Source organism: Megalops cyprinoides, chromosome 23, assembly GCF_013368585.1.
Source record: "Megalops cyprinoides isolate fMegCyp1 chromosome 23, fMegCyp1.pri, whole genome shotgun sequence".
In the NCBI taxonomy this organism is placed as follows: domain Eukaryota; kingdom Metazoa; phylum Chordata; class Actinopteri; order Elopiformes; family Megalopidae; genus Megalops; species Megalops cyprinoides.
The window spans coordinates 12,882,384-12,898,067 of record NC_050605.1 but is presented as its reverse complement, the minus strand read 5'-3'; the positions used below and the strand labels follow the sequence as shown (position 1 = coordinate 12,898,067).

Genomic DNA, 15,684 nt, shown 5'->3' with positions numbered 1-15,684 from the left:
CACAAAGATGTTACATTAAAATCAATATCAGCTGGGACCTACAATGATTGCAGCTCCTCTTTCAGAAATATTGTGAAATTCCAAAGATTACAGAAATGAATCCTAACTTCAATGCACAGAGTATAGGTATGATCTGTTTTTTGTCACATTTAATCACTACATTAGTCTAAATCTCTGAGGTGAAATAATATTTACTGAACTGCATAAGTAAGGTCTTTCATGGGAGAAAATGGTCTTTATACCCCCTACTGTAAAGAGAATGCATCTTCCTGCCAACGATGTGGTCTGTAAACCTTTAGATATATGTCCCATACCACAGTGGACCATTCCTAAACAGCTGCACTACCTCTCAATGACATCAATGTCATTAATGTAATAATCACAGATATCCTCTTCCTCACTCCTGCTTTCCATCCTCTTTCTTTCTCTCACCCTCTCAATTTATTATTCTATCCCCCTCTCCCTTTCTGGATGTTTCTCTCTCTCTCTCTCTCGTCCTGTCTTGACAGGAATTTCCTGAAAGCTTGCAGCATATAAGAATCACATTCTTACTCTGAGTGCGCATTATACGTTTCCCACCCTTTCTATGTCCAGGCTTCCTTCCACAAGGTAAAATCAAGTCAGCAAATCATTTCCACATGAAGGAGATTGGAGAAACATTCTAATTCTCACATCTGCAACTGATTTGACTTCCTGGGCACACGGCCCTCTCCTCACTTCTCCCTTTCGCGGCTGAAAGCCTCAGAAAGAAAGAGCTGGAGTCTCACTTCCTTCAAAGCATCTTGCTGTTCTTTTGTCCCCGCTGGTTTTAACAACACGGACCATCCGTAAGCCATTCGCCGGGCCCGCGATCAAACTGGCCACAACCTGGCCATGAATATTCACTGCCATAAGTATGGCGAGAGGTGAGGGGCTGTCCAATCAAAACGTTCGGGGAGGAAAATGCTTTACATTCATGGGTGTCCTTAAGGAAAAACAGCATTCCAGCTGTAGTATTAACTGCCATATATCAGTCATCGCCAGGCCTACCCAGCAGATGGCTGTTGCGTGTTTATCAGTAGTTTGGAAAGCATGTAAAGCATACAGGAAAATGTCCAGTGTTAATTCAACTGTGAGATTAGCGTTCCAGAGTTAATTAACACAGGTCATTTTGCCGTGCGTGCCTGACTTTGCATTTTGACTAAATGCGAGGCAGACAGAAAGAGTTTTCAGTTTCACTTACGTAAAGGTAAATAATTAATGCCTCAATAAACATATATGAAAAAGAGATGTCACGAGGCATTCCATTAATGAACACCACTCTTATGAAGGCAGAAAAGGGTTTAAATCCAAACCAGAATTCATGATAGGGTATTTGTGTCAGCCAAAAATAAAATAACTTTAACTGAAGTAAATTTTAAAACCATCTGCCTGGGTCTGCATGTACTGACAGGGTACCTGCTGTGAAGGGCTAGGGCGATATAGCCGCCGCGATATATCGAATAGCTATTTTTAGTCATACCTGATGCGGGAGCACACCTCCAGTTTTCCGAGGACATGTGAAATGCTTCCCAGGAAAAAAAACGCCACTCGTATCTATTCAAAGTTGATATTACAGCAACAGCACTGTGCTGCTTCCATGTGGTAGATAGAAACACATGGCTACAAAGATAAAGAGTGAAGACAAGGGCTGTCAAGCGATTAAGAAAATTAATCTAATTAATTACATGCTTTGTGATTAATTAATCTAAATTAATCGCATATATCAATATTTGCCATAAGAAGCTTTTTATGTTTAAACTGTGCTTTATACAACAGTTAGTTCCGACCAAGTAATTTGATTGGACAAGAGGCATTCCATGAGTGCTGATATTCAGTATAACAGCACTGGCACTTTTAACTATACACGTATCACTCTGCTTTACAGATGTTCCAATGCAATCGTTGACTGCACCAATGTGAACTTAATTCGCATTTACCAACAGCGCAAATGTGGATACGTTTCCGTGTATGATATAAAAGAACCTAGCTAGCCTGCAGTTGGGTATGATAAATGCTTAAATGCACAGTGACGTATGGGGTCAAGGGGCATCATAGAGTGCGACAACTCATAGAGTTTTGACAACCTTAGTGAAAACACATGCTATATGTTTTGCAAAACTAATAGGTAAGCTAACCAACATATAGATACAAGTGATATTTTTCTGCCCTGGAAGCATTTCACTGAACTTTGGAGGTGTGTTCCCACATCAGGTATGACTAACGGGAAAAAAATACAGGGAAAAACCCAACGCCACATACCGGGGATAGCTGTTATTGGCCTAAAAATAGCTATTCGATATATTGCAATGGCTGTATCACCCAGCCCTATCTGAATCTAATTTATATTCTGAGAAATCTTCAGTTGACTAGCATAGCAGCAAATTCATTGAATTTGGAAAACATCATTCACAGAATAATAATACATAGCACAGCCATTAAGGTCCTGAAATGAGGTCCTGAGAGAATAAAAGGGGCTACAACTATGCCAATATCACACAAGTCTCAGTGATGCTACAGCACAGGGGTTTGGCAATCCAAACAGTCCGTGAAGTCTTCCTGTTAGAAAGAAGGTAAGCCCACATCATTGAGTCTCATTTTTGGGATGGAAAGGGAGACTCTTGCATTCCCAGACACTGGTTCACATCCCCAGACTAGGGGGGGATGTGAACCAGTTTTTGTGAATCACAGCCTTTATTCACTCGCTGTCTCCTAAATGGTGCAGTGCAATCCTGAAACCACTGGCTTTAATGTATGTTTCACAATGCATTACTATAGGAACATGAATGTCAGTGTCAGCTGCGATATATGTATATATATTACAACTGTGTTAATGTGTAATGCAGCTGTATATTGTACAGTGACACTCTGAATATGTATTGAAAGGATGACCTTTCGACTATATACAATTTCTAACAGACATTAGATGTAGATGTAAATGTTATTAATACGGAGGTTTTATTAAATGCTAATCATAACTCACAAGGTAGGCTAAATCACTGCAGGCCAATTGCAAATGGGTACGGAAGGTGCATTCCTGGATTGGATCTGAAGACTAAACTGTTTCAACAGAATATCTAGCAAGGGAGCTGGTTTTGTATAATTTATTTTATGTATGAAAAATGAGACGGTCTACAATTTTCTATGCATGTTAAACCTGCCATATGTGTTCAAATTCACTTCACACTGTGCTTCATAGGGAAGACGCCCAGGTGGGACCATATGCACCTGCATGAGTTCCCAATGAATTCCTTTTAATGATGAAGCAGCAGTGCTTCTGGGAAGCTGCCTTTAAGCGTTGTAAAACTGCCTCCTTACAGTTAAAAAAATTCACACACACTAATAATTACTCGACTGCATCTAATTTATCTGATGCCTCGATCATCTCAGTATTTCCACAACACTTCTGAAAAAGACTACATCATTTTTGCTTGTTGCTTTGACACTCCCTTTCCACTCTCCCTGTAGGTCGTTTAAGCTTTTTTTGAAGCTCATAAAATGGCAACAGGACAAAATACAAACTTGTATTTTCTTCCAGCCTATTTGCTCAACACTTCAAAGAGGATGAAAAGAAAGACATGATATAATACAATATTTTAATACTTCTTAAACACAGTTAGCATTAGCTTTAGCTTTGACAGTCTGAACCGCTAATCACACTACCCAAAATGCATTCTGAGATGTGGGAGTAGCTAAGACACTGACAGATGTGCGGCTACATGAGGTCCATTTATTTTCTAAAAAGAATTGAGCTTCAAACACGCCTCCGGTTTTAATGAGCAGATTCCCTATCAGAAAGTATCCGAATGCTCCCTCTTAAAAAGAGAAAAAAATGTTGCGATGCTCGTACAGTACATCAAAAGGCAGCTGCTTACTGGCGTCGCTCCACATGACTAAATATGGTAAGAAAAAACAAACTCCCAAAAGTTTACAAGATTCAGTGTCACAGCGCTCAGAGACTCCTGCGTACTGGCCAGGGAAACGGTTCCCGTTTGCTTTAACAACAGCTCGAGTGACTGACAATGCTGCAGGCATGGCAACGACCCTCCGCTTGCACCGTATTGCGCAGTTGCTCTGTCCCGCGATGCGAGCAGACATACCTCCCTATTTCAAATCCATGACAGAACCATGTGTTGCTCTCAAGCCATGGGCCAGGATGTGGCCATATTGTTCCGTTTCTAATACACGGAAACATACCTTGCTCTCATAATGCCTGTCGTACTCTCAGAAACCTCAAAACGGATTCTGTTCTCAGGACACAGAACTATGCTAAAAACATTTTGTAATGTTGTTTATCTGCCCTTAGCCGATTGCGTTTTTCATCATGAGTTAATGTCAAGACAGAATTAAGTGACCTGACCGCTGGTGGTAAAAATGCTCAGCATAATCTGAACATCTGTGTTGCTTTCATTCAAGAAAGCAAGGTTCAGCTTTGAGATGTAGACCTTCTCTTTTTTACACATATTTATTATACACCATAAAGAACCGTACTTGAGGCATCATATATGGTACCACTTAATGGAAAAGAAAAATGAAGTTCAATCCGAATGTTTTATGGAACACGTTTTATGGAACATGAAATGCATCAGTTATAAAACTGACAAGTTCCTGATGTGTCTTGCAAACGATTCTGTTAGCCTTTCGGACTTCTTCCCTCAAAAATACCACAGTGAATTGGTTGCTACCCTTATGTCATGGACAACAAAAAAAATCTGAGGAGATATATCTTCCTTGATATACGTGCCTATGCATGTATATCCCATAGGCAGCAATGACTTCCTGTCCAGACTTATATGGAAATGTTTAAGCTGTACTTGTGTACTTTTTATAGTGATGACATAAACACATGATTAAAAATGCCAGTGTATATCAAACAAATGCCTTAGGGCATACTTTAAATAATCAGAATAGTTGATTGGGGAAAAATTTATTTCCACTTTAACAAGCTGCAATATTGATGAAGTGCTTTTCCATGTGCTGGTGTGCGTCTGCTGTCTTTCTGTTGCGTCAAGGGGACATAATAATTTCCACCTCATTGCAGCCAATGTAAACTTTTCTACAGAGAATTGAATGGACTAAACATCAATTTCCCTATGCTAGAGATGGTATACACACCCAAAACACTGTCAATAACAGGACAGTAAACTAAATTCCACTCAAAAGCACACTCTTCTGACCAAGATTAGTGAATTACAATAAATAATTATCTAGTCCAGGGTTAAGTGTTTTCATTTCTACTCCAATGATACCATGTCTGTGCAACACCATAAATTGTTAAGTGCAGTGTTAAAACTTCTACAAAAGAAAATGATCACCTCCCTATCCAATTGACTCTGAGGTCTTTTACTAGGTATAAATCATCATTATTTCAGCCATTAACAAACAGAAAAAAGCTGTAAATCAGGCAGAGGAATGTGTTTTAAGGCATGTTAAAGGATTTCATGGGTATTAAGTAACGAGACATCTTTCACAATAAGAGGCTGCATTCCTGAGCTGAGATAACGGAGCAGTGCAGAGTGGAGGATATGAATCAGATGACATCACAGACGGCCGTGACAGAGTCACAACGGAATAACGCCCAGGTCAAGCGACCGCAAACTCAGCTGAAACAACGCTGAGGAAGACCAGCAGAACTCGGCACCGAAGAAAGGCAACGCATGGGAGTGTAGCCTTCCTGATGCTGATGAAAACACTCCTCTGTGCACCACTGTCCTGGTGGCAAGAGAGCCAGGCGTGGAGAGACGGGACTCTCGAAATTCATCCCCCTCAAAATGCATGAGAGAAGCAGCACTGACATGGGCTATAACTCATGCAAAAGTGTGGGGAGTGGCCAGAAAAATGATTAGCAACTCATCTCTGCTAATATCTAATAGTTGCAGAATAACTGTATGCCCTCCTTACAAAACCATTATTATAATTCACAGAATGTGGTGCAACTTTACCGAAAGGTTATGCACATGAGAGAGATTGTGTAAATGCTCACGAAAGGGCTCCACAAACTACTAGTGCAGCAGAAAATATCTGAGGATGTAAGTGCTATCCATGCTGACATTTTTGCTGCAGACCCCACATTCCTGCATGCGGCTTTCTGCACTGTGAGTTATGTCCCCTTCCAGTGCCTCTGCACTCAGTCCACAGCACTCTGCCGCTATACTGTGAGATCTCATTTTTCTACATTTTTCTGCTCCCAGTTATTATTAGCTTGGCAGACAGACAGGTTTTGAGAGCAGCAAGCTCATGGCCCAAAGACAGAGAGAATCTAGCTGAAGCGATAAATCCATGCACAGAGGTATTCTTCTCCAGTCCTATTGACAGATGATCTGATTTCACAGCCTACTAGTACAGCACTTATCACTGCCTTTTTTCACACATGCAACGTATTATAAACATTTGAACGTGACTGATCATTTTTTAAAAGTATAAGTTCTGTGCGGTGCTTGTCTTACCAGAAAACTTATCACTTTTATCTGTGGCTATAAGTATTGACCTGGCAGCCGGAAATTCCTGGAAACGGAGCTCAGGGAGACAAAACAAAGTGTTCTCCCTCAAACTGTTCCTTTTTATACGGTCTTGAAAGTTTCAAGATGAGTTTTTCCCCCCCCGATTCATCTCGCATCACCTTTGCACAAATCTTTGTGGAAACAAAGGCAGGAGAGCCTGCAGTTAAACTCTCTGAGTCATTAGGCTGAGTGGCATTTATAAACAGGAATCACTCCCACAGGAGACACATCCAGTGGAACCTCACAAAGCCTCGGAATTACTCCACACTAGTAACCCATCTTCGTGATGACCGTAGCATATATTAGACCAATAAAATTCTGCATGTTTCATGCGAGTGCGTAGTGAGAAGAGACTCTTGACTCTGCATGCCCCAAAGAAGAGAACATTCTGGGTCAGAGTGCTCCATGTTATCATGTGTAACCTTTATATATTTTGGTACAATTTTGCATATAGCACAACATCAGAGGATTATATAACTTTGAGTTCGTAATACACTATTCAGACACTAATGTCAAATCGAGCGCAGAAATGAGTGTACACTGAACCATAGGCATACTGTATTTAAATGACTTGAATCTTAACTCCTGAAATTTGGAATGACTGGAGCAGGTGTGCTTTTCAGCCTTCCAGTGCTTTGCTTTGCAAAGTCCTCACATTTTGGCTCACGGCAAAGAAGAAATGAGCTATAACTCCACATACCTCAGGAGCCGGCAGCAAAACTCTCCCTTCAATTAAATGATCTTTAGCATCAGATCCCTCTCACTGGCCTCTCCTCCCGCAATTAAGCTGTTCGTGTGGAAAGTCATTTCCTTCACATTAAAGTGTCAAAGCCGTGTCACTGCTGAACAGAGAAGCACCTGTTTCTCTGCAAGTCTTACCTGTGTTTATGTGGTGAGATGAGTCCAAGCTCTACAGACTACAGGATGTGAATTTGCTGGTCATTAACCTCAGAGACATGAAGAAACCCATCTGCTTGGGACCCCAATCCAAAGTGGTCCCTCAGGCATCTGTGAAATAAAAGGTGGTGCAAACCAAGCCAACTAGACACCTATTTACCCATGTAGGACACCATCCCTGACAGACGGCCTTCACAAACGCCCATTGTCCCGATTGTTTTGTATTCATTAAACAGGCCCTTGTGAAGTCTGCCTGCATGCTCCACTCGGCCCCCCTTTCGCACAAGTGTAAGAAACAGAGGTGCCCTTGTTTTGTGGCTCTTCACCCCACTTCACATGACATGTGTTCAAATTAATATGACGAGAACAGTCATTAGCCCAAACAGGAATGCAATTAAGAAACACCCATATGCTCATACTGTGTACTCCAGCATACACAGAGGAATTAACGGACAACAGAGTTTGGTGATTGGTTAAGGCAGCTACCCCAGTTCCATACACTGCTCTACGGATTCCACCCTCACTGTTGTGTAACAAAGCAGCTTTAGAATTACTTTGGAGCATCATCAATAGCAGTGCCAGCAAAACAAACTCATGTAACGTAAAAAAGTAAAAATAGACACAGGGCTTTGTTTCATCAAATTGTTTGTGGCAGCCTTCTTATGAGGTACAGAGATCCTGGTGTGCCAACATCTATCCCTGTATTGAGTCTCTCAATAAATTCTAATTTAGAAGCAGTGTTTCTGACAGCAAGGTTACTCTGCCAGTTTTTCTTTTTCTAACTGCACAGTGTGGCAAATTGATGAATAACCCGATAGTATTGAATGACTTAAAACTAACAAATGCAAGCTGCTTCTCTAAGATGAGTTTATGTTCCCTCCTTCTGTATCTATTCTCTCAATGTAAGGATGTTAGCACAGACCCGCATGTTTGACGGGCGGGACCTTGTGCCCATTCAAGGCTCTGACCTTCCACTTTAATGACCTTTCCCTGTGCGATATGTGCAAGTAGAAAACCCGGCAGATTCATTCCAATGTTATTTGCAATACATTCCTGAGCAACCATAGAAGGGGCTCATAGGTTATGAGTATGCCTTTCATTATACCACAGACTGCCCTGAATAAATGCACTCATAAATAATTATTATTACCATTTTAAAAACAGGCAAGAGGTTCTAATGAAATCACATGAAAGAAAACCACACATATAGATATTGTTTCCAAATGTAATTTCATGTGCAATCCTTTGATATGCTACAGATGTGCAAATCAAAAAGTACAAGTGAATCCTCTCTTCTTCTTGCTTAATCTTATTGATTTGACAGCTGCCCCCTGTTCTAGCCTCAGGTTTTCCAGACCAAGGCAATGCACATTCACAGCGGTTTCATTTCACCGCCCTGAGTTCACACCATTTGCACTGAAGTGGAGCTCAATGAAGCCCACTGAAGTGGTGCATTAACGTGCCAGTTACACATACTTCAATGAAAACAGTGTGCATGCACAGAAAGGTATTGTCTGTGTGCAAGGGATTTGAGTCTTACAATGAAGCGAAACAGAAAACTCCAATATCCAACACGTCCCTTTTTCCCCACTGCACCCTAGTTCCACAGAACAATGGAGTCAACTCGTCATCTAACACATGATGTGAACATCATCACCGAAGAATCCAGTTCCTACACTGTCCAGTCCCTGGAGAGGCAGCATTCATCACAGACTCACCGTGCTTCTGCCAGACTCACCACCTACACTTTCACGCTCCTTATGAGGACATAGCTGTCTGCTCTTTACCATAACTGCTATTTATAGAATACTATGTAAACACTACACTACACTATACCAATTTGTTTCCACATACTATTGGATTGGCATTTTCTACTTATGAATTTACCTGCTCCCATTATTATTTCCAGTGAATTAGCTTTGGTTCATGCTAATCAGTACAGATTCTATGCACAGTTTATGATTCTAACATTCTCACATTCACAGAATTGAACATAAAAAAAAAAACACTGGTCACCATCAGGACACTAGCATGCAGTCCTACAGGGAGAATGCATAAGGTAAATAAAAGAAAATCTCCACACGGACACATTCCCTGTGGTGTCAGATGAAAAGGTGCCCACTGGAGAATGCAACACACAGTTGCATTACTCTCTCAGTTTCTAAAGGCTATCTGTAAGAAAGTGGAAATTGGAAATTGCCAACTTCAGTGTTTTGAGATGAGGAATAGCTTTATTTGGGGTGGTGAGGAACATTTGCTCTGATGATGAAACTCTGACCCTTGCCAGTGAGGCTAAACATGGAGCTGGAACCTGCAGTCATACCAGGCAGGGCTGTGCAAGAGTTTGTCATCCTTCTAAGGCAGACAATTATGAAATAATAAAAATGGCCTGTGCAATGTCAGACAGAATATTTCAGATTTTCACTTCCAAGAATCTGGTTCCTCAGAAAATCAGCAAAGTCAAACCCAACAGCGTGTACACTCGCCAGACACACCTTTGGACTGCTGTTAGTTGAAGGCTGACTGGATTCACTGTTCGTTATGACAGCCAATTAAAGCCTGCAGTAATGGCAGCACAGACAGCTTTTAAGATCAAGGTGCTCAACAGAGCACTGTATTCTCCTGACCTGCAGCCGGCTGTGAACCCATTGGATGAGACACAGAAGAAACTACAGTCAATTATCTCTAAACATCTTTCCACCTTTCAGGGGTTAGGTACATTCATGTGCACTTATTTTCTAAGCAAAAAAAAATTATTTACAGATCACAATGTGATTCATGTCAAAAAGCTTTCTCGAGGGATGGTAAAAAAGTATATTCCGTTTAAAAAAGGGTTTCCTGCCCTACTAACAGCAGAAATAATGACGATAATCCGGTGAGAGATTATTGACACACATGCAACGTCACCCAACTGACAATCAAGAATACTTTCCTCCTAACATACAATGTTATTATCTCACAGTACAATAGAACAGTGGTACTGGACTGTGTGATGTGGAAAAAAAAATCAATAAAAAAGACTTTCTCCCTAAGTTAGTTGCTCTACTGCATGCTATAAGGCAACTCCATCAAATGAATGAAGAAAGACACATTTGAATGTAGAAAGAACCATGAGCTCCCTGTCTCTTGGAGAGTTCACCTTCAAGAAAAAAGAGACACACATGGTTGTTTCCATTCACTTCTGGGTGACTTAGTGTCCAGCCAAAGGAGCTACCCATACTGGAGTGCTGATTGGGTGGATGTGACTGTTTCCTACAACGTGTATGATCTGTCAATCACCAATCATTCAACTGGACTGCCTCTAAAGGTTTTGAAAAGCTAGTGCTTCGGGTGTGAATGCTAGGGTGGATAAAGTTACGCGAATGGAAGAGTGAAAAGACATTGGTCTCACCAGTCTTTTGATTAAAGCCACATAGGGAAACATTCCTCATTACCCAGGAGACAGTCCCATTGGTCATCAGCAGACTGTTGCACACTCACTTGAACTTCCATGCTAAACACCATCTAAGGAATACACCCCTGACTTGGCACTGGGGCTGCAGCACAGAGCTTTTCCACTGCAGGCGGCCTGCTTAATGTACGACAAACAGTATATAAAGTCAAATCATGGCGTGGACTCCTTTCCCAAGCTAGGACTGCTTCGGCACACAAAAGAGAGGGACTGGAGAAAGTCATATTACTAACAAAACATCTGCAAACTGCTTTTTGCATATTTGTAGGGACCTACATAAACAAAATGTGGAGGTTCAGCTTTCTCTTGCTTCACCATTGAGGAATGCTCAAATTGCCATTTCCTGATCATCACCAGTTATGCAGATTCCACGTCTCCAATGAGCTCCGAAATAACTGTGTTATACAACTTACTGTGCAGTTATGGAACAAAACGCACCAAAATTACATGCTATTGAATTCAAAGTTGGAAGAAAAAACACATGAAGTATGCTAGGCTGTGCTAGCGTCCTTTGATGTTTTATTCCGCGTCAATCACCCCAACATAAAGATAATTGGACACTTCAAAAGAACTGCTCTTGTATTCTCTGGTTCAAGAGGTCGAGACTACATAAACCAAGTTGTATTTAGGCCACTCTCTATATTTGTTAAGGCATTCTTGAACTGCACGAAAAAAAGACAGATTTATTTGTATGTCTATGAAAATTTCAATTTTCTGTATACAGCACAAAAATAAAAGCAACAAACCAATAATTTGTGTCTGTTTTTCTTTTCCTGTGCTTTCCAGCCCAGGCCTTCTTTTTTTGGCAGCATGCTTAAATGGTATGACTGTAGGCTTGCTAAGATACCAGAGTACCTTCAGGACTGAAAGTCACAATAAGGCAGAGCACTGACACAGACCAAAGCCACTTTACAAAGAGCTGTTAGGGCTGTTAGTTTATTGACTCGTAACTGATAACAGTAATAGCTTGACCACAGTCTTAAAAGTCATCTGTAAGATGGAAAATGGAACACATATAAATGGACTTTGGATATTCCATTTTGGAAATGGAAAGGATAAACAGTATAAATACAAGGATAAAAAAGGATTACTTTGCACTCATGCCCACTCATGCATTCACTTTGCACTCATTCAGTGTAATCTTGCAAAAAAAAGTCTTGTGCTGTCAATTACAACCAGAGAGGCTGCATATGCCAAGATTTTACATCCTCCAAAACATTAGTACTTTGCCTCAGTCTTGAAGAAAGAGCTCTAAGGCACTGACCAGGGCCAAACTGCATGAAAAATATCGAACCCTGGTGGGTGCACGAGGGAGGGCACTTTCGCCTGCTATGGTTTGCACAGTTGCACGAGGTCGTGAACTGCGTGCATCAGAACCCGGGGCCCTTGGACTCCGGAAACGCAGGGCAGTACTCCTAACATCCTGCCCTGGCACAGGTCCATGCCAAGCCCTTGTTATCACTGCACAGAATTACCTCCAGATTCAACTCAGCAGCACTGCAGCCACAGAAATAAACCCCAGTGCGGCTGAGCATTCCAAAGCTTATTCCAATCATCTGTCATCAGGTTCAGGTTGTTCCTTATAAGGCCCGCTGCATTCTCCTCGTATTTCACAAACACCGCTCTCTCATCAAATACAATTTTAGACTGTTTCTGTGTTATCTGGAGAAACTAAATATGCACAGAATTGAACTAAAACACATTCTTCTATTTTGTTCTCTCGTTTGCTGTGTTAAGAATCTTTCGTTACATATGGCCCTGAGTAAATAAAAAAAGAATGACAGAAAGGCAACTTTTATTATTGAAATGTTTTTCTCCTTAACCCAAAAACATATGTGTTACTTTGAACATGCAGTTTTACTTCACAGCCATCTAATTGTTGCAGTAGTCTCTACATTCCTGGTTAACTACTAGCTGGTTTTGTGGGGGTACAGCCTGTTGAATGGATAGATGCCAGACTCCTGGTCCATGACAGTGTAACTTGGTTTCTGAAGTGGTTCACTTTCCTCCAGAGAAAAAGAGAAGTCTTCACGGAGGGAGAGTACTTTTGGATTTACTTTTGCGTGAGTGTGCCATTACCAGAGGTTTTCAGGAGACATTCCTGCCAAGAGAAACTGGAAGGCTATCATTTAGAGAGTGAGTTCAGGAGTCTTGACTCCTTGCCCGTGAAACACTGAAGAGGGTGGTTTTTGAGGATAAAATGTTATAGATTAGTTTACTTTCAACCCTGTCGAACTGCAATAGCTGCCTGTGGCAACATAAATTTATTTATTTTATTTTGGGTTTATTTTGGGTCCACACACTACGATGATGTGAGAGGAGGATTATGCAATAATTCAATCTGGAAAGGGGAGTGAGGCCAAGCAGCCAATTATTTTCATGTTCAAAATGAAAATAAGATTTGAATGCTGTTAAATAAACATGAAATTGTATTAAGAGAACAATGGGGGAAAACTGACCCACCACTAAGTACCCTAATGATGATGACTATCAAGGAGGTCGGTCAGTGTCCATTTTCAATGGCCACTGTTGGTGAATAAAGCCATGTTTTCATCCCATAAACATAAAAAAATCAGACTGCATTCTGCAAGTGAACAGAATGGGAACACCTAAGGGCACGGTTTAGGAAAAGGCAAGCTGTTAAGATAGTATCTACCTTCAAGCATAAACAGTAACACACAAGGAACATCCATATCTTAAATTGTTATACTGCAGTGACCAGCTGCCTGCCAATGGCTTGCAACTGCCCATCAGAAATATGTTGTGCAAATAACACTAGGACACTAAGACAAAGCAAAGCAAAGTGATTCAAACTAGGGTGCTTAATGTATTTTTAAATGAAGCAACATCAATCAAGACAAACAGTGCTGTAAAATAAAAAAATAAAGCATGATCATGACAGCTAAGAGCTAAGTGCTGAATATTAAAGAGGCCTGTACAAAAATAACAGTGAGAACCAGAGTTGACATTCCATTTTTTTTAGCTGATCACTGTCATAGACTGTGGTGTGTATATTTGTGAAGAGTTATGTCTGTTAAGTGATCCCTACTGGGTATCTGTGCAGCTGGCCAACAACAACCTCAGACATCTTTTTATTGTCTGTATAACTTTAAAGACCATACTTTCCAAGAAAAGTATTAAATTGCAGCATGGATGGGTTATTCACCAATTAGCTCAATTCAAATACAAACTAAAAGGGCAATAAAATAGACTATAAAGAGCTGGTAATAGAATAGTTCACTGGTGCTACATATAAACTGTAGCCACAATAACTGCAGTGGCAATTTTGACTGCCACTGTACATGGGGAAATTACTCAACACGCCACTGACCGTCTTCATCAAATGATGGCACCGCTACATACGTCAAAGTTATTTCTATATTGTGATTACATGGGTTGTAACAAAGAATCTTGGTCATGAATGAATACCTGCATACATTAATAAAAAATTTGTGTACCCCGATATAACGGCTGGCGTTATTATAGTCGCACATCTACTAGGTCGCGAGATTATTTCATTTCATTTCGCTTATTCGATAAGAATGCTGATACCAGGATGCAGCCAAGGGGGTCTCGGACATTACTAGACAGGCGCCTGTTTTGTAGAAGACCGTTTTATGGAAGCTTCTCCACATAATTTAGATTGCATAACCACCTACATAATAATTCCACAGTAATACTGTAGCGGCAAGCACTCATATACAATGCAAAAAGTTGATTGTTTTTAGACGTACTGTTGGTTATCACAACAGCAATATGTACCACTAAATGCATAAAGTAAGTGCAGAATTACATTTCTGAGAGACAAAAAGTTGGGTTAATACATCTTGCAGTTGATCCTGCTGACGCGGTGTTGCTTTGGTATCGAGCTGTATTTACATATCCAATGTGTCGTGCTAAAAAGCATAATATCGGCATAGCATAAACTAACGATTAGCCTCAATGAATTTATAAACTATGCATGTGGCGAAACTTAATGTGACATTCAACGATATAAGTATAAAAGAATCTGTTGGTACAGCTCACGTGATCGGAGTGAAATCCCCCAAATACCACAATGCAGAGTAAACTTACCTGCGCAACTGGCGAGAGAAAGTTGGTTCTTTGACGGGTTTGAAAACAACCACGGGTGCGAGCGAGAATATACGCAGTTATTCAATCGCAACAGGCTAACTCAATAAAGCTGAAGCGTAGTCTTAGCCCCTCCCTTAAAAAAATCGAGTATATCTCCCTTATGTTTACAATTGGCAGCCACTGCCACGCATTGTACGTCCTCTGTTCTAATGACCAGCCAATAGCCGCTCAAAAATGTAGGTGGGTTTGGTTCAGCCCGAAGAACATGCCTATAATTACGCCAGAAAGCGCTCGGAATCGTCCGTGAGTTTGCACAAAATAAATAAATAAAAATACCAAGACCTAAAAAGCTCTGAAAATTCGAACGGGCTGCCAGATCTGACTTGCAGCATGCCCTTTTTTGGTTATCCTTCACGGGGCCCCTGAAAGAAAATCCTCTGTCAGGGACAATCATATGAAATGTTAATCTTGGCGAAAAGAAGGGGGTGTCTGCTCGAACACTTAAAGGCAAGGGGGGAAACGTGCCGTGGAATGAATGAAAAACTGTGCTGATTTCTAAGTAATAAGCGATTCAACCTTTCAACACTGCTCGAAAAATACTGCCCCACCCCCAGGCAATGCCTACATCATGTCAAGTGTCTTGCGTGCTTAAACATCTAATTAACAGTGCATTGTGATGTTCAAACATGATAGAGCAGTCTGCGAAAAGTGCTCCAGCATTACATCTGCAACTCTTTTGCAAAC

At 40.9% G+C, this 15,684-nt stretch overlaps 1 protein-coding gene across 2 annotated transcripts in view; it reads right to left on the bottom strand.

The window, feature by feature from the left end:
• Nucleotides 1–15,235, bottom strand: part of LOC118770278 (non-muscle caldesmon-like) — a 46,609-nt gene extending 31,374 nt beyond the window's left edge. For both annotated transcript variants that reach the window (XM_036517857.1, XM_036517856.1), the window contains exon 1: nt 14,941–15,235. The gene's annotated coding sequence lies outside the window, so the exon portion shown is untranslated. The remainder of the gene's footprint in view (nt 1–14,940) is intronic.
• Nucleotides 15,236–15,684: the final 449 nt, after the last annotated feature.